The 18,577-nt window shown below is 37.4% G+C and overlaps 1 pseudogene; it reads right to left on the bottom strand.

Moving 5' to 3' along the window:
- Nucleotides 1–5,719: 5,719 nt before the first annotated feature.
- Nucleotides 5,720–8,627, bottom strand: LOC142851402 (large ribosomal subunit protein eL31-like; annotated as a pseudogene).
- Nucleotides 8,628–18,577: the final 9,950 nt, after the last annotated feature.

Here is an 18,577-nt window from a genome sequence, read left to right as displayed (position 1 = left end):
ATGTTGGGGTTCATCCTGAAGATCAGAAAAGAAAAACAGCCAGTCACTGGCTCTTACCACTACCTCGGCTGTCGTGCCTCCTTGAATCCTCAGAATGAGACTGATTGAGACCTGTCTCCCCATCTTATATTCCTCTTTAGTGTTGGGATTGAAGGCATGCACCACTACCATCAGGCCTCTATGGAGAACTAGTGTGGCTTGTGGGATTAAAGGAATGTACCACTATTGTCTGTATGGCTGACCAGTGTGGCTATTTTACTCTCTGATACCCAGGTAAGCTTTATTAAAATATAAATGAAATATCAATACATCTTGTGCCAAAAATCCCACATAGAATTTGAGTTTCACAGTAACACAACATTATACAATTTTTTCTTTTAAAAATGATTAATTCAATACATATTCATACCTGTATATATTTATATATTAAAACATGCAACATACTTTAAGCAAATCCACCTTACTTTCCTCCCCCCTTTCATTGTTGTTGTTTTTTAATCCCCTCTAAGACACTGCTGTATGTGCATGAAGTCGGAAGATCTACTAGAGCATGAGTAGCCTTTTAGGAACCACATCCCTGAAGGAAACTGATGCTCCTTCCCCAAAAGCTCCTAAGATTAGGATGGGGCTTTGTGAGCTCCCCCCCCCCCGCATTGTGCTGGGATTTGGGACAGACTGATACTGTCTAAGTCTTGTGCATTGTGGATGCAGTTCCCTGTGCTGTGAGTGCATATGTGCAGCTGGGATGTCATGGCCACCAATTATTTCATTACAGATGTCTACCCGCTCTGCTTCCTACAGTCTTTCTGCTCCTTGGATCCTTAACCATTGGGGAGAGAGGGTGTGATGTAGATGTCCCATCTGGAGCTGAGCAATCTACGGTCTCTTATTCTCTACACATTGACTCGTGTGGGTCTCTGTTATCAGTCAACTACCATGACAAAGAAACTTCCCTGAATGATGAGAGATGCCCTAATATGTAACTATGAAGATAATAATGTAGGGAGAAGTTTATAACTATATTCAGTTGGCAGAATAATATCAGGTTCTCGCTTGGGGCCTATGAGTTAGCTAGCCATTGTTTTGGAGGCCTGTTAGTGCCAGACATAAAAATCTATTTTATGAGGAGAGTTTTAAATCCAATTCAAAAGTTGTTGAGTACACCCACCACATTCATGCCAAGGTTACACCAGTAGGCATGTCTTCCCGACCATATGTTACTCTAGTTTTCAGGGCTCACAACTGGGTAACACTATTGATTGTTCATCTCTCCTATTAGTATGCATAGTACTTTCCAGCACTCTGTATGCTCGCCAATAGAAATGAAGTTTGATGTGGGAGTGTCATATATCAATCTGTTGATTTCATTGGTAAAGTAATAAACAAACTGCTTGGGCTCATAGCTTAGAACATAGGTGGGTGGAGTAAACAGAACAGAATGCTGGGAGGAAGAGGAAGTGAGGTAAGACGCCTCAGACAGAGACGCCATGCTCCCGGCTCCTGGGCAGACAGACACGATGAAGCTCCAACCCAGGATGGACGTAGGCTAGAATCTTCCCGGTAAGCTCACCTTGGGGTGCTACACACAGATGATTAGAAATGGGCTAAATTAATATGTGAGAATTAGCCTAGAGAGAATGGGCCAAGCAGTGTTAAAAGAATACAGTTTCCGTGTAATTATTTCAGGTAAAGCTAGCTGGGCGGGCGGCCAGGTGCCGGGGACGCAGCCCACCGCTCCTATTTCAACAGAAGTTTCCAGGCTAGTACCGGTTTGATTTCTCCACATTATATACAGGAAATATCTAACAGGCTGGGACATTTGGTGAGTTTACAAATCATGAGTCATAGGACTTAATGTCATTTGAGTTCATTATGGGATCCTATAATCTGTTGAGATTTCAGGATATAGTTTTACTATCTCATCTCAACATGCCCACAACATAAATTTTATTTTCTAACATGTCCACAACATGGATTTTATTTTCTATCTATAAATCACTTAAATAGTGTTGCAATTTTTAGATAAATCCAAGAAAGTCTCTGGAACCATGAGGGTGTATGTGAAAATCTGTGTTGTACAGATGCCAGGCTTTTTACAGCTGACTTTTTACAGCTTACTCAGGCAGTTTGAGTTATTCACTGTCAGAAAACAGTTTTTAAAAACTTGCAAAGTTTTAATTGTGTTTGTCAGTCTGGTGTGTGTGTGTGTGTGTGTAAGTGAAGGTCCCATGAAGGCCAAAAGTGTTGGCTCCTGGCTCCCCTTCAGCTGGAATTACAGGTGCATATGAGCCACTGAACATGGAAGCTGGGAGTGAAACTCAGCCATATGTACTATCAACAGCAAAGTTCTTTCTCTAGCCTTATAACATAATTGTTATTTCTATAAATATTTTATTATAATATTTACATCTCAATGTAACCAACTATTTTTAAAATATTAATTTACTTTTGCATAAAATAATAAAGTTTTAAGGTGTGATAAAACCTTTCATTATTACCTAATTTCCAAAGTGGGTAGTTTTTGACAATCCAAATGAATAAATTTTGTTTTAATAAATAATTCAATGGCTTTATTTTAAGACATACTTATTATTGAAGATTTCCAAATAAAAGTCATTTTGACCTAGGATGTCATCCAAGTTCAAACTTCTTAAATATCTAGACTTTAGACCTCATTACACTGTACTTAGGTAATTGAAGTCATTATGCTAACTCTAAGGGGAAAAAAAGTAAAACACCATTATCTTGACATTTACCATGGCCAACTTTAGAGTAAAGAAAGAAAGAAGAAAAATGGCATGTATATAAAAATGAAATCATGACATTTCAGTGTTGATGAAGATATTCATAATAACTATATTTTATAAACACTTCATGTATAGAGTCAATAGTGGCCGACATAATTACAGCATTTGTTTCCAATGATCTTTTAAGACTGAAGATAATAATCCATCAACCTTTTTTTTTGCCTCTAGGATTTGAAAGATAATTAGCTGCTTTAATTAAAGGCCAATGAGAGATTTGGAACAGGGAGCCCACACAGAAATTAAACATATGATTAATTCAATGTGCTCATCAACTGTGCTAAAGACAGAAAGCATAGCCTTGATTGCGATGAAGAGTACAAAAAAAAAAAAAAAAGAGAGTGTCAAAAGCTTTGCCATGCTGCTCATCATCCTTTCTTGTGAATACATTACTGCCCAGAGAGAACCCCAATTTATGATGCTTCAGTTTTCTTCTGATTTACTTTACAATGATGCAAAATCAGTATGAATTCAATTATAAAATGTCATACTTAAAGACTGAATTCTGATCTTTTTCCTGGGTGGCCTTATATGGCGTGCTGTTCTCAACCAATGCTGGACAGTGGGAGAACCACAGCTCCTGGTCGAAAAAAGCATAGAACTACACAGTCTACAGTTCTATGACATGGGCAGGTAATGCTCATTAAAGTTTGAGTTACAATGGTTTGTGTTTAAAATGGATTTGATGGTATGTAAATCAAGGAGTATCAAAATGAGGACACTATATATCTAAGTTCTTTTCCTTTCCATAAATGACATTTGCATTTGTAAATGTAAATGGGCTCTCCGGATGTCAGCTACCTGTCTATGCTAAAGAGGAGGAATGACAGATGCAGCGGAAAAGGAGTAGGCAGGGAGCTCAGGTACCTGCTTCAGCAGCCTCAAGCTAAGTAACTGTGGGTGATGGCAGATAGTCTCCTGAACTGTATAAAAAGATCATGCAAGAGTTTGGAGAGCAGTTCAGGATACTTGGTCTTCACAAGGTTTCTAAGCATTTATCTCATCCTGAGCTCTGGTTACACTAGCATAGGATCGAGAAGGTTGCTCTCATTTTCATCATTCTCTTTGATCCAATATGGTCCATATTTAGGGTTCTAAGAATAACATTTTATTCACAGGGAAAAGCCACTCTTTGATGAAAAAATTTGAACATCACTATGCTGTTTAGCAGGGACTCCCAGGTTCGCTGCTCTGGGATATTTTGATGGGTGAATCATTTGGCCAGTACCATGCTTGAGGAAACAAAGGAAAACAAAAACAAATAGCTAAAAAACATTGTTTCTCGTGTCCTTATCACCAGATGTTCAGACAGACAGTTTCATAAGTGGTTATGCTTACTAAAGTTTTAATAAATGCTTTTTTGAGAACAATGCAATCACCTTGGTTCATTTTTACTTTGTGAATTCTCTTTAATAGCTCTCTCTAATTTGGATAAAGTTTGTTTTATTTATAACCATTACTTCTGTGTTAATAACCTGAAAGAAAAATCAAGGTTTAGTTTAAGTTTGAGACTAACAATGGTTTGTCATTTAATCTAGAGAGAAGAGCCAACAATATTGTGATACCATATGCTAAAATCAACATTAAAGCTTGCCTATTTAAAAAGACAATTATAAGATACCAAACAAATTCTGGCATATGTTTTTGAAATATTATTCTAAAATAATCTAAAAATATCCTAGGAAATGGGTTGAGGATAAAGCTAATGATATGTTACTTTTATATTTAAAAACTTTTAAAAGACCTCAGTACTTCTTTGAGCAAGAAAGTAACTTTTTAATTTACTTTATGCAGCACTGCACACAGATTTCAAATGACAGTCAGATATATTTTCCAGAGATAATACTATTTGTTTTCTATAGTCGAGAACTGAGTCAAATATCAAAGAACAGTTTATTAAAGAGAATTCCCCCATGAATTTGGTCAACACTGACTAAATAAAGGAATAGGTAAGACCCCTATCCCTTTAGAGTAGCTCTCATATAATGTATGAGGTGGTGATCTTCTTCTCTGGAGAGTGAGAAATGCGATGTTCAGGAACCAGCATAACTGGCAAGGGCCTCCTTGATGTCTACCATTGAAAAAGAAAAATTGCCCATCTGGAACTCCTCTGTAGCTTTCTCACGTGGTTGGTTGGATCCCAGATCCCCTGGGCAGAGCAGTAGGACACAGCACCTCGATCCCTGTGGCATCTCATCTGTATCAGTGAGTTTTTATTCACATGTTATACTTAAATTCTTGAGACCCTATAACAGACTCATTTGGTTTCACGTAAAAAAAATTCTTTTGATATTGGAATGATCATCTATAACAATTTCAAGACTTTTTGTATTTGTTCCTTAGACCTCAGTTTACAGCAAGTATCATGAAGCAAAATGAATTCCAGATTTAGCATTAGGCTTTATCTCACTTCCTAAAATATTATTTTACTCAAAACTATACAATATTATTTTAAGAAATATTTCAATGTCACAGGACATTTGCTGCATCACTGTCCATTTTCGTTGCATAGAATGATAGTATAGTTCATGTTAATGAGATTTTTAGTAATTATTTTTATAGCTAACAAAGGTAACTATAGTAGGTAACTGCTCTATCCATGAACCACTTGGTTAGCTCATTTTGATCATGTTTTTACATTTCTGTTATCCTCATATCCATTATAAGCTAACATTTTGCTATATTGAATCCAAATGATATTTTGAGCTTGGTACGAAAGTGATTATAATTCAGGATCTATGTATTTTAAATGACAAACCTATCTTTATTAATCAGAATTAGAATAATAACAATCATCATATATTTGTCAACTAGTGATGTTCATTTATCCCTGTAACATAAACACCAATTATCAGAAGTCAATGAGTTCTTTTTTTTTTTTTTGACAGTCTCCACCTTTATTTGAATTCAACAGGTTAGTTCTCACTCACAATGACTGTCTGTAGATTCTTGAATGTGGTAATATTTAGAGCTTGTTTGGTGAGGTCTCATCCTCATTATGTTTTCTGGACAAACGTACCCAGATACAGTATGGAATTCCTTATTCCTTTGGCCCAGAAGGCTTTATTCAGCTTGGTATCAATCCTTACATCTGGAGTCCCCATCTCCTTCATTGATGTGGGAGTCCCCTCTGTATGCTGTGATTACCATTAATGAATAAAGAAACTTCCTTGGGCCAGGTGGTGGTGGCACACGCCTTTAATCCCTGACCTCAGGAGACAGAGGCAGGCAGATCTCCGTGAGTTTGAGGCCAGCCTGGTCTACAAGAGCTAGTTCCAGGACAGGAACCAAAACTATAGAGAAAGTGTATCTCGAAAATCAAAAAAAGAAAAGAAACTGCCTTGGCCTGTTGATAGGGCAGAACTTAGGTAGGCAGGGGAGGACTGGAATGAATGCTGGGAGAAAGAAAGGCGGAGTCAGGGAGAAGACATGGAGATGCCATGATCCACCACCAGAGATAGATGTGCTGAAACTTTGCTGGTAGGCCACAACCTCGTGGTGATGCACAGATTAAAAGAAAGGGGTTAAATTAAGATGTAAGAGTTAGTCAATAAGCTAGTGATTTAATTAATACAGTTTCTGTGTGGTTTTTGGGGCTAAGCTAGCCAGGTGGCTGGAAGAACAAGTGGCCTTCTCCTACACTTCATAGCAAGTTTCAGGATTTCTTTTTGTGCTCTAGAGGCATGCTACTTGAAGCCCACACCATGGTTGTGCTTATGAATGTTGATGGTGTATTCTTGGGTCACCACCTTGCTGATGATAGAATGGCCCTTCTTCTCGCCACCTTCTTTGCCGTGCCATTCTGCTGGCCCCAAGTTGGAAAGGACAGGTGCAAGGGATTGCGTCTCAATGACTTTTGAACACATTTTCAGTATGTTGTTGATTATAGATGCATTTTCCCCTGAAAAAATAAAGGGATCAAGATTCCTGAAGAAATAGAAGTTTGTTAATAAGAAGTTTGGTGAATATGGTGGATGTGTGGACTAGCTGATTTTTTTAATGACACAAACTGAGATGTATCTGGGAAGATAAAATCTTAATTAAGAAAATGCCACCTTAAATTGGCCTATAGGTATACCTGCTGGAAATTTTCTTTATTAAATGTCTGATGTGAAAGGCCCCTCCAGGAAAGTAGATACTTAATTATATACCTGATCTTAAATATTACATGAAGCCAAGTGACAAGGATTACATGGTAATGACAGAAAAAAGACCTGCAGCCCAATGCGATAGTATATAAATTTCACAGCTATAGCAGTCTAACTTCTGAAAGAATTTTCGAAAAACAGACTGAAAAAGGAAACTAATTCAACAAATGGTGTATAAAAACTGAATATCCATATATAGAAGAATGAAAACATTCAAATCTGTCACCCTGCACAAGAATTGGTTCAAGTTAGATAAAGGCCCTAATTTAAAAGCTGAAGTGTGAGAAAAATACTTAAAGATATGGGCATAGGCAGGACTTTCCAAATAAGAATCCAATAGCATAAGAAATGACCCAAGGAGAGACAGAGAGAGAGAGAGAGAGAGAGAGAGAGAGAGAGAGAGAGAGAGAGAGACAGACAGAGAGACAGAGAGAGAGACAGAGAGAGAGAGACAGAGAGAGACAGAGACAGAGAGAGACACAGAGAGAGAGCGCATAAATCAAAATGTCTCTTCACAGAAAACTATCACAGAACAGATAACCTAAAAATTGGGAGAAAATCTATGGCAGCTATGCATCTGACAGGGAGCAATATCTAAACTAGAGAAAGAACTGAAAATATTAAACAACAAAAAGATGGTGTCTATCAATTAATTAATGACATTAACTGAAAGTTCTCAAAAGAAGAAACACACTGCTCAATAAATACTAATGAAAATGTTCCAAATCATTACCAACAGGGAAAGGTGAATTTCAATGATTTGCACTTAATCCCAGTCAGAATGACTATCATCAAGAGGAGACAATAATAAATATTGGTGGAGACATTGGTAAATAGAAACCCAAAGTGGTAATGTTGGGGTAAAATGGATACAAAAGGAGATACCCTTATTAAGTAACTAAAATAATGTATGTTTTTATTTATGGGTCCTATACTTTATATAATTATGTAAAATCAAATATGTATACATTACCTTTAAGTAGAAAGGGAACACAAAGCTCAGTTTTGGAGGAAAGAAAGATAAAAGAGGCTATGAGTATGTGAGGGATTGAAGTACATTATTTGATTGTATGAAATATACTATATAACCCAATCTTGTGTTCAATGAATATATACCAATGGGACAAATAAAAGAAATATAAAATGTAAGTGTACACTTTGTAAAGTATGTTGCTAATCACAGAATAAAGAATATTTTGATTAAAGTATCTTAAGTGATAAATATTTGTAGAAGATGGTTTTAGTTGGGGTTACATTGAAGTTATTCATAGAACATTCTGTCCATCTGCCTGAGATATACATCACACATAGAGACTAGTCTGATTTCTAACAACTTGACTTATTTTACAATGTTATGAAATCACATATATTCAGGATAAATCATGATTTGAATTTTCATCACTTCTAGAGTTAGCCACATGCAGTAGCATGATGCTGTCTCTTGGGCAGTAGTAGTGAGATTCAAGTCCCAGTGAGTCACAAGACTATGAGAAGAAATAGCCATTGAACTACTGCTCTGCTAAGCTGTAATATTCAATAGGTTAGATGTATTAAATGCCTTTTTCAAATATAATATTGTCAACTATGTTTGTCTGTTCTTCATTCCCTCACTGTCCTTAGTCCTGTTCCAGTGCCTGGACCATGCTTAGTTGTACACCTGCTTACCTTCAGCCATGACATGGGCCTGTAAACAAACCCCTGAATCACATGATAACCTGAAAGTCAAGCTCAAAGATTTCACTCCTGTTTTTTTTACTGTGAAAACTCCCCTCTTTAGTAAGTAATTCCTTGCCATTGTCTCTGTGTGAAACACCCTTAGACATGAAATAAATTTATAAACATTTTTATTGTAAGAAAATAAACAAAACAGTAGCATAAGCTAAGCTTGGATCTCTGTTACTTGCCACTACAGCATACTCCATAGCACGAAATCTCAGCATACCCCTTATTAGAGAGTGACTGGTAGGGACATCAATTTCCCACTGCAGTATTACTGTGAATCGGGGTGGCAGGGGACATGAGATCACACACACACACACACACACACACACACACACACACACCTATTCACACCCTGTTCCTGCTGAGTTGCTTTGCTTCAATAACCAATACTTTCAAAGGAAATGGCAACCAGTGTCTCATGGACAGTTTCTGAGTTAGTAAATAAAAGCTTTTCAGTCTGGTATGGGGAGGTGAGCTGTTGGCATCAAAAGTCTCATCTGAATAGCTTAACCACTGGCGTGTAGCAGAAGGTCTCCTCAAATGTAAGTCCACACCAGAGTCAGTACAGAGTTGTTTTGTTCTGATGATCTTTTGTACTCTTTCCAAGCCTCTAGGGATTCTGTAAATTGTACATTGTTTGGTATCTCTCCATCATTCTCAGTAAATGGCAGCATAAGGAATGTCATGAAAATGATGCCTCATATTTGGGTGATGGGATGATCTTAAAAATAGCAGGGAGTCTTTCATGTAGGCATATTTGGCTCCAACTTACAGTTCATAAGTACCTCTGGATGTCCTTTCCCATATAACACTAACTTATTTTCATAGTGTCTTCTTCTTTTTTTTTGGACTCACTTGACAACACCAGTGGGAATTACAAAGAGAGGGGCCTGGACTTATAAGGGAGTAGAACAAACACTGTATCTAAGCAACAGTAAGATAGTAGGTTCACATATATAAACATCATGGAGGAAATGATTACGGTTCATTGAGAATCATGGGACATGTTTTGTATGCCAGATATTCCAGAGAAGTATGAGTTCAGGTGAGTATGCCCCTTCTACCCACTAGATTATTACCTCTATGAAGTCAGGGGTCTTGCTTCATTTATTCCGGTGTCTCTAGCATTTGGCACAGTGGTTGGCATAGAGAATATAGATAATTCACAGTTTAATAGCTCAAGAAATGAAGAATTTGAAAGAAGTGACTGAAAAGCACAATTGTATTGGAGCTTCTCATGGGCATTAGTTATTTCAGGAAACATCATGTGTAGTAGTAGGAGCGGCGGGGCTGTGTCCCCAGCACCCGGCTGCCCACATGGCTAGCTCTAGCTTATGCCCCCAAATAGCAACAAACAAACTGTATTCATTTAAACACCGCTTGGCCCATTATATCTAGCCTTTTCTCGGCTAACTCTCGCACCTGGACTAGCCCATTTCTTATAATCTGTGTAGCCCACGAGCTGGCTTACCAGGAATGATCTTAACCTGCGTCTGTCTGGAGTGGGAGAATCATGGTGACTCCCTGACTCAGCTTCTTTCTCCCTGCATTCTGTTCTGTTTACTCCGCCTACCTAAGGGTTGGCCTATCAAATGGGTTTAGGCAGTTTCTTTATTAATAAGAAATCACTCCCACATCATTTCCCATTTTTCTGTTTAAACAAAAAAGAAAGGCTTTAACTTTAACATAGTAAAATTACATATAACAAAACAGTGGTTAATCATGCTTTGGTGAAATTAAAATACAGTAAAACAGCATAGAAAATGTGTGCATAGAAAATTGAACTTTTCCTATGAGCAATGCAAGGATACCTTTGAACACATTATTTCCTTAGATATTGTTGCGGTTATAGGAGTGGGACAGGAATGAAGATTCAGATGGGTACTGTATAGTTATTTGTATGTCGAGATGTGTGTTCTTTAACTATAGATCTGCAAAGTAAGGCCTCCCTTCCTAGAAAACATGTTGAGGGATGTGGCCTGCCATGCATAGGATGCTTTTGGTCAGTAGGGGGAGCTGTGATCTAGTACTACCACATAGTATAACCTCTGTTGTTATACCACTTCTACAACTCATAAACACTTTCAGTAATGTAACATGATAAAACATTAACTCAAAAAAAAACTTAATAGCCCTCCTTTACACAAATAATAAAAGGACTGAGAAAGAAATCAGAGAAACATCACCTTTCATAATAGCCACAAATAGCATAAAACGTCTTGGAGTAACTAACCAAACAATTGGAAGACCAGTATGACAAGAACTTTAAATCTTTGAAGAAGGAAGAATACACCAGAAAGTAGAAAGATCTCCCATGCTCTTGGGGAGGTAGAATTAACATAGTAAAAATGGCAATCTTGCCAGAAGCAATTAACAGATTTAATGCTATGCCCATCAAAATTCCAGCAAATTTTTTTCACAGACCTCAAAAGAACGGTACTCAACTTCATATGGAAAAGTAAAAAACCCAGTATAGTCAAAACAATCTGGTTCAATAAAAGAACTTCTGGAGGCATCACAATCCCTGACTTCAAAATCTACTACAGAGCTACAGTAGTAGAAAACAGCCTGGTATTGGCATAAAAGCAAACAAGATGACCAATAGAACCTAATCGAAGACCTATATATTAATCCACAAACCTATGAACACCTGATTTTTGACAAAGAAGAAAAAAATTTAAAATGGAAAAGAGAAAGCCTATTTAACAAATGGTGCTGGCATAACTGGATATCAACATGTGGCAGAATGAAAATAGATCCATATCTATCACCATGCACAAAACTCAAGTCTAAATAGATCAAAGACCTCTACATAAATCCAGTTCCACTGAACCTCATAGAACAGAAGGTGGGAAGTATATTTGAACACATTGGCACAGGAGACCATTTCCTAAATATAACCCCAGTAGCACATACACTGGGAGAATCAATTAATAAATGAAACCTCCTGAAACTGAAAAGCTTCTGTAAAGTAAACGACATGGTCAACAAGACAAAACAACAGCCTACAGAATGGGAAAAGATCTTCAGAAAGAGGTTTGATCTCCAAAATATACAAAGAACTCAAGAGATTGGTCACCAAAAGAACATACAGTCCAATTTAAAAAATGGAGTGCAGACCTAAACAGAGAACTCTAAACATAAAATGGTTGAAAGACACTGAAGGAAGTGCTCAACATCCTTAGTTATCAGAGAAATGCAATCAAAACAACTCTGAGATTCCATTTTACACTTGTAAGAATGGCCAATCTCAAAAACACTGATGACAGCTTATGCTGGAGAGGTTGGGGTATAAAGGGTATACTCCTGCATTGTTGGTGGGAGACAAGCTAGTACAGCCCCTTTGGATATCAGTATGGAGATTTCTCAGAAAATTAGAAAACAACCTTCTTCAAGACCCAGTAATACCACTTTTGGGTATATATCCAAAGGATGCTCAATAATACCACAAGGACATGTGCTCAGCTATGTTCCTAGCAGAATTGTTTGTCATAGCCAGAACCTGGAAACAACCTAAATGCCCCTTGACCAAAGAATGGATGAGGAACTTGTGGTACATTTACACAATGAAGTACTACATAGCAGAAAAAAATAATAACAACTTGAAATTTGCAGGCAAATGGATGGAGCTAGAAGACATCATTTTGAGTGAGGTAATCCAGACCCAGAAATACAATTATCATATGTATTTAGTCATAAGTGGTTTTTAAACATAAAGTGAAGAAAATCAGCCTACAAATCACAATTCCAGAGAACCTAAACAACAATAAGGACCCTAAGAGAGACATACATGGATCTAATCTATGTGGATAGTAGAAAAATACAAGATCTCCTGAGTAAATTGGGAGCATGGGGACCAAGGGAAAGAGTTGAAGGAGACAGGAGAGAAAGGGGGGGAGGTAAAGAAAACTATAGCTCAACAAAAATCTATTTTTAAAAAAGAGTTAAACACTCCTTTATACCAGATTTACTTCTATTCTATCAATATGTCAGTTCTCACCACCTTTATGTTATCAGTATAGTATAAAAGAAAACTTACATTTTGAATCCTGTATGTTAAAGGGGGATTGAAACGTATTGTCTTACTTACTTTTCTATTGTTATGGTGATGAAACAGCATGAAGAAAGAGTTTATTGGGGACTTACAGTTTCAGAGAGTAAGTTTGTGACAGTCATGGTGAGGAACATGGCAGCAAGCAAACAGGCATAGTGCTGAAGCAGTAACTGAGAGATTACATCCGTATGTGCAAGTAGGATATAAAGAGAGCTCACTGAGAATGACATGGGCTTTTGAAACCCCTGCTGTCACACTCTCCCTTCAGCAAAGCCACACCTTCAAATCTTTCTCTAACTTCCACTAAATGGAGTCTGACCATTCAAATCTATGAGCCTTTAGGGGCCATTCTCCTTCAAAGAACCATACATATTTCTCTTTACCTTGGAATTCTCAGAAAGAATGTAAATGTGCTATGTATTTTAGTCTTTAGTTTATTATCTAAGAGGATGTAAAGTTAATAAAACAGATATTATTTTGCACACAGTTGTGTTTCTTTTTTTCCTCTACCCAGTGCACCACCTTAAAAGACAAACAAAACAATCCTTCTGATTACTGTTGATGCCAAATCTATTCACAAAAGGCACTCCCAGATTTTCACCTTCAAGATGCAGGTCAGTACTATTGAAAAGAACACAGAGAAGGGATCAAGTTCTAACCTGAAACTAACCTTTCATGAGAGAAGTGACAATAAATCTCACAGAGAGGAGGATAAAATCATTACTCTCGTTAATGATCACTCCATGTGGCCCAGGATGTTTGTGTTTTTCATGGAAGATGTTCATATCCATCAAACAAGAACAGACATGAATAGTGCCGGCACACCGCAGGGAGCAGTTTCATGCTTGCTAAGTTAAGTATTCTTAAAAATCTATAGTATTTCTTTGCACACACCTCAAGACGTGTTTGGCTGGCAGGCAACATCATTTACATTGTTCATTTATATCTCTGTTGAGGTGAAAATCTTTTAATGTTTCAGATTTCCAACATCCATATAAAAAACATGTAAGGCTTCAGACATGGGTGATGAAAGTCGAACTCATACTTGTAGAATTTATTTCTCAATGTTTTTAGAAATGATGATTACAAACTAACCTAGAATTCACCTATAACTAGTAAAGTCCTTCACAATATGCCTTTGCTTTATTACTAGAGAGGAGATAGTCTATTTTGAGACAAAAGCAACCCCATTGTTTTCCATACAAATATATACCAAATTCTTAGATCAATAATTTTTTTTTGTAAAAATAAATCAAAACAATAATGTAGAAGATCATAAATAAGAGGGCTAAGCTATGCCACAGAACTCTGTTACTTCCTCATTCATTAAATGATCTCAACCTGGTATTAACCAGCTTGGTTGGCAATATTTGAGCACTAAAAATATAAACAAAAAAAATGATAAAATATAGCACTCTGTAGAATATTTATATGTATCTGTCTTACTATTCTTTTGCTGTCAAGAGACACCAAAATCACAGCAACTCTTATATAGGAAAACATTTCACTGAGGCTGACTTTCAGTTTCAGAGTCTTAATCTATTATCATCATGAAACAGTGCCACATATATGGAATTGGAGCAGTAACTGAGACCTCTATCTGCAGGGAGAGAGAGAGAGAGAGAGAGAGAGAGAGAGAGAGAGAGAGAGAGAAAACTGGGCTAGCATAGGCTTTTAAAATTTCAAAACGAACCTCCCATGAAGGTTGGACTTTCTCCAACAAAGTCATACCTTCTAGTCCTTCTATGTTTTCTCAAAGAGTACCACTCTCTATAGACTAAGCATTCAAACAATGAGGCCATGGAATGACAAAGTTAAATATAGACTTACACAAATGCATCACTGTCTCCCCTGAGCCTCCTTCTTAGGTTCAATCTGTGGCTATGTCATCCTCTTTCTTTGTTATGAGCTATAACAATAAAGCTAGTTCTTGCAACTAGAATATAAAGGAGCAGGCCCCTTTTAATATTGAAAGGAAAAGGGAGCAATAAAGATGCTCGGTGTGATGATGTAATTCCCCCAGAACATATTCATTAAATAGTGTAAAGAAAGCATATTTGAAAAGATGAACAATGTCAAAATAAATGTGGTAACCTGTGTAGGCCACAGGGTAAGATCTTGTCAGAAAAAAAGTAATAATAATAATAATAATAAAGTAATGTTAATCTATTGTTATTATTTTGTTTTTTCCAGTTAGTGTTGAAAAGCATGTCTTATTAGCTATATTTTTCCAAAAATTTAAGTATTTCATGAAATTTTTGATTGTACAAGAATATTTTTAGCTTCCTAGACTTTCTTGGTTTTCCATAGGAAGTTGAGTATTGTTCTTTCAAGGTCTGTAAAGAATTGTACTGGAATTTTATTGGGGATTGCATTTAATCTGTAGATTGCTTTTGGTAAAATTGCCAATTTTTTTTCTATTAATTCTGCCAGTTCACAAGCATGGGAAATCTTTTCATCTTCTGATGTCTTTTTCAGTTTTTTTCTTCAAAGACTTGAACTTCTTTGGTTTGCTTGTGGGACTCCTAACAATGGGAGTAGGGGTTGTTCCTAACATTTTGGCTGACTTTGGAGAACCTTCTGCTCATACTGGGTCACATTTCCCAGTCTTAATACAAAAGTAGATGTTTAGTATTTCCTTAACTCGATATACCATGCTTTGTTGATACTCATGGGAAGCCTGCCCCTTTCTGAACAGAAACAGGAGGAGAGTTTTGGGAGGGGTGAAGGGGTTGTAGGAAGAAGAAATGGAAGGTGAGGGGATAGGGGAAACTGTGGTCAGGGTATAAAAATAAGTAAGTAAGTTTAATTTTAGAAAGAAGACTAACATGTTCATAAGTATTCAAGAAATACAAACAAGGCAAAATAGTCTCATTATTGCTAGTCACTTTAGAGCATAACTGGTGGTTCCTTCTTCTTAAGTGACACCTCAACTACAGAAGTTGCTTTGGGTGTTGAAGTTATTAGTTTAGAGTAGATTAAGACAACTATAAATTTCAAATAGTAATTAGTCACTTTGTTTTCTGCTCCAGGTTTTAAAGAGTATTTGATGGCTCATGGTTTCTCTTAGATTTATGCTTAGCTCTAGCCAACTCCCCATCCTCTTTGACTCATTGCATGAGAGGGAAAAAGTGACTCTGAGTCATCAATCTGACGTCATATATCCTGACTGAAACCCAAGGACTCAAAACTCAAAGCAAAATTATATATGTATATTCACAGTTTCTCTGACCTCACATTCCCAGTTCCTGTTCAGACTACACCTGACAAAAGTGTTTTTGTCACCTTAAGGGATTAAACAATACACAGAACACACATATAGATATTAAAATGGTTTTAGAACTTTGTTGATACTAGGAATATAAAACATGAAAATGTCCATGTCTCATGGAGGATGAGCCTCTTTCATTTATGAATATTTGTGAATATATAAGAAACACATGATAATTATTACCAGTAAATTGCATATTATGGAGAATGAGATCCTGAGTCAACAACTGGGGTGATCTACATCATGTCCAACTTAAAAATATTGTAGCCTTGTACATAGGAGCTTGTACATAGGAGGAATATATAAATACATAAGGGGAAACAGGTAGGTGGGAAAAGATTATAGATCTGGACACTCACTATCTCTTCTCTTTTCTTCTAGGCTGTTATTCTTGGAGCTGTTTATTTTTTAAAAAAAAGTTATTTAAAAGTTTAGATACTTTTATATATATATATATATATATATATATATATAATTAGAAATACCTATGTTTTAATTTTCTTTTGTATTAATTGTGTGTGTGTGTGTGTCTGTGTGTGTGTGCCATGTGATTTAGGGAGATGTCAGAAAAAAACAATTTGAGGAAACTGTTTCTCTTCTTCCATAAAGTAGGCACTTGATATCAACCTTAGGTAGTCAAGATTGACGACTGATGTCTCCCCAGGAATACCCATTTAAATAAAAGGAGCTGGGTAAAGAAAAATATTTTATTCACTGTGAAAAAAACACTCCCTAAGGTTTACTACAAATGTTTCTGTTGATCATGTGGGGAAAACAGCTTGAGCAGTGTCTTTACAGGAGAATTAAAAAAAAAAAAAAGAATAGGTATGAAGTCAAGAGTGAGTTCTTGAGTGACTTAGCTAAAATATTCAGGCAAATTTAATTGAGAAGATCTTTTCTTCACTCTGATGTCAGTAAATAATGACTGGTTTCTGATTTGGCTACAATCTCCAAATCATGGTGATTAGTTGTAAAGCTTTTCTTCTCTCTACCATGCAATCATGTGTGAACCCAGTAGCTATGTGGACAGCTAACTCGGGGTTTTGCAGATTCATTTCTTGTTTAACTTTGATGTTTTATTTTTTTAAAAAAGTAGTGGCCACAGAAGTTGAGGAACAATCATAGAACTCTCAATCTTGCTTTTAAGTGTTGTCTCCCAGAGGAGAGATGCTTCTGTAATACAGTGTCCCCCAGACAGAGGAATTGTATTGCCTCGAGCTATTTGTCTTAGGACTAAGAATGGAAAAGTGATGTGGGAGTGTCATATATCAATCTGTTGATTTCATTGGTTAAGCAATAAAGAAACTGCTTGGCCCTGATAGGTTAAAACATAGGTGGGAGGAGTAAACAGACAGAATGCTGGGAGGAAGAGGAAGTGAGCTCAGAGACGCCATGCTCTGCTCTCCCAGGTAGACGTGATAGCTCTGCTCTCTGAGTCATACGGGATGAAGCTCCAATTCAGGATGGATGTAGGCTAGAATCTCCCTGGTAAGCCACCTCTTGGGCTACAGCAGATTATTAGAAATGGACTAGTCCAGGTGCGAGAGTTAGCCTAGAAGAGGCTAGATAGAAATGGGCCAAGCAGTGTTTAAATGAATAGAGTTTGTGTGTTGTTATTTCGGACATAAGCTAGCAGGCGGCCGGGGTGCTGGGGACGCAGCCCCGCTGCTCCTATTACTACAGAAAAGCATTCTATAGTTTGTTCCTCTATTTGCTCCTCATCTGTGAGGAGTTCAGATACAGACTCCAGCTTCCTCATCTCAACACAGCAGCCTCTAAGCCAAGAACAGTTAAATGATGGGTATGCAGACTAAAGGAAGATGGATGCATGCAGCAACATCAAGAAGAGTGCTGCTCTGCAGAACTGCCAAATCAAAGGAAATGGGACTAAAATGAAGACTCACATAGTTTCTGGATGCATTTCACTGCCACAGTACCTTATGCCATTCCCGTAATGAGTGGGTTGAAAAGAGCATCTCTCTAGAATGCAATTTTACTATACAGTCTACTATTTATTATAAATGCTTATCAAAATTTTCACTCTGATATTATCTTGAACACCACCATAGAATCTTGGTCCGGCGATGGATGGAGATGGAGACAGAGAACCTCATCAGAGCAATGGACTGAGCTCCCAAGGTGCAGTTGTAAGGCTGAAGGAGGGAGAAGATGAGCAAGGAAGTCAGGACCGCGAGGAGTTGGTCCATCAACTGAGGCAGTGTGCCTGTTCTAACGGGAGCTCACCAAACCCAGCTGGACTGGGACTGAATGAGCGTGTGATCAAACCAGACTCTGATTGTAACTGACAATGGGGACTGACTGAGAAGCCATTGGGACTCCTAAAGGCACTGGGACTTGTTTTTATGGCATGTTCTGGCTTTTTGGGACCCTAGTCTATATGGATGCACAGCTCCCTAGGCCTGGAAGTAGAGAAGGCCTTGGACTTCCCACAGGGCAGGTTCCCCGCCCTCTCTCAAGCAGGGAGGGAGAGGGAGGAGCGGTGTGGGGGAGCAGGAGGGGATTGGGAGGAGGGAAGAAAGTGTAAATATTTGAATGGAAAATTTTAAAAAAAGAAATA

This window comes from Microtus pennsylvanicus, chromosome 5 (genome assembly GCF_037038515.1).
Source record: "Microtus pennsylvanicus isolate mMicPen1 chromosome 5, mMicPen1.hap1, whole genome shotgun sequence".
Classification (NCBI taxonomy): domain Eukaryota; kingdom Metazoa; phylum Chordata; class Mammalia; order Rodentia; family Cricetidae; genus Microtus; species Microtus pennsylvanicus.
This window is presented reverse-complemented; position numbering and strand designations above follow the sequence as displayed.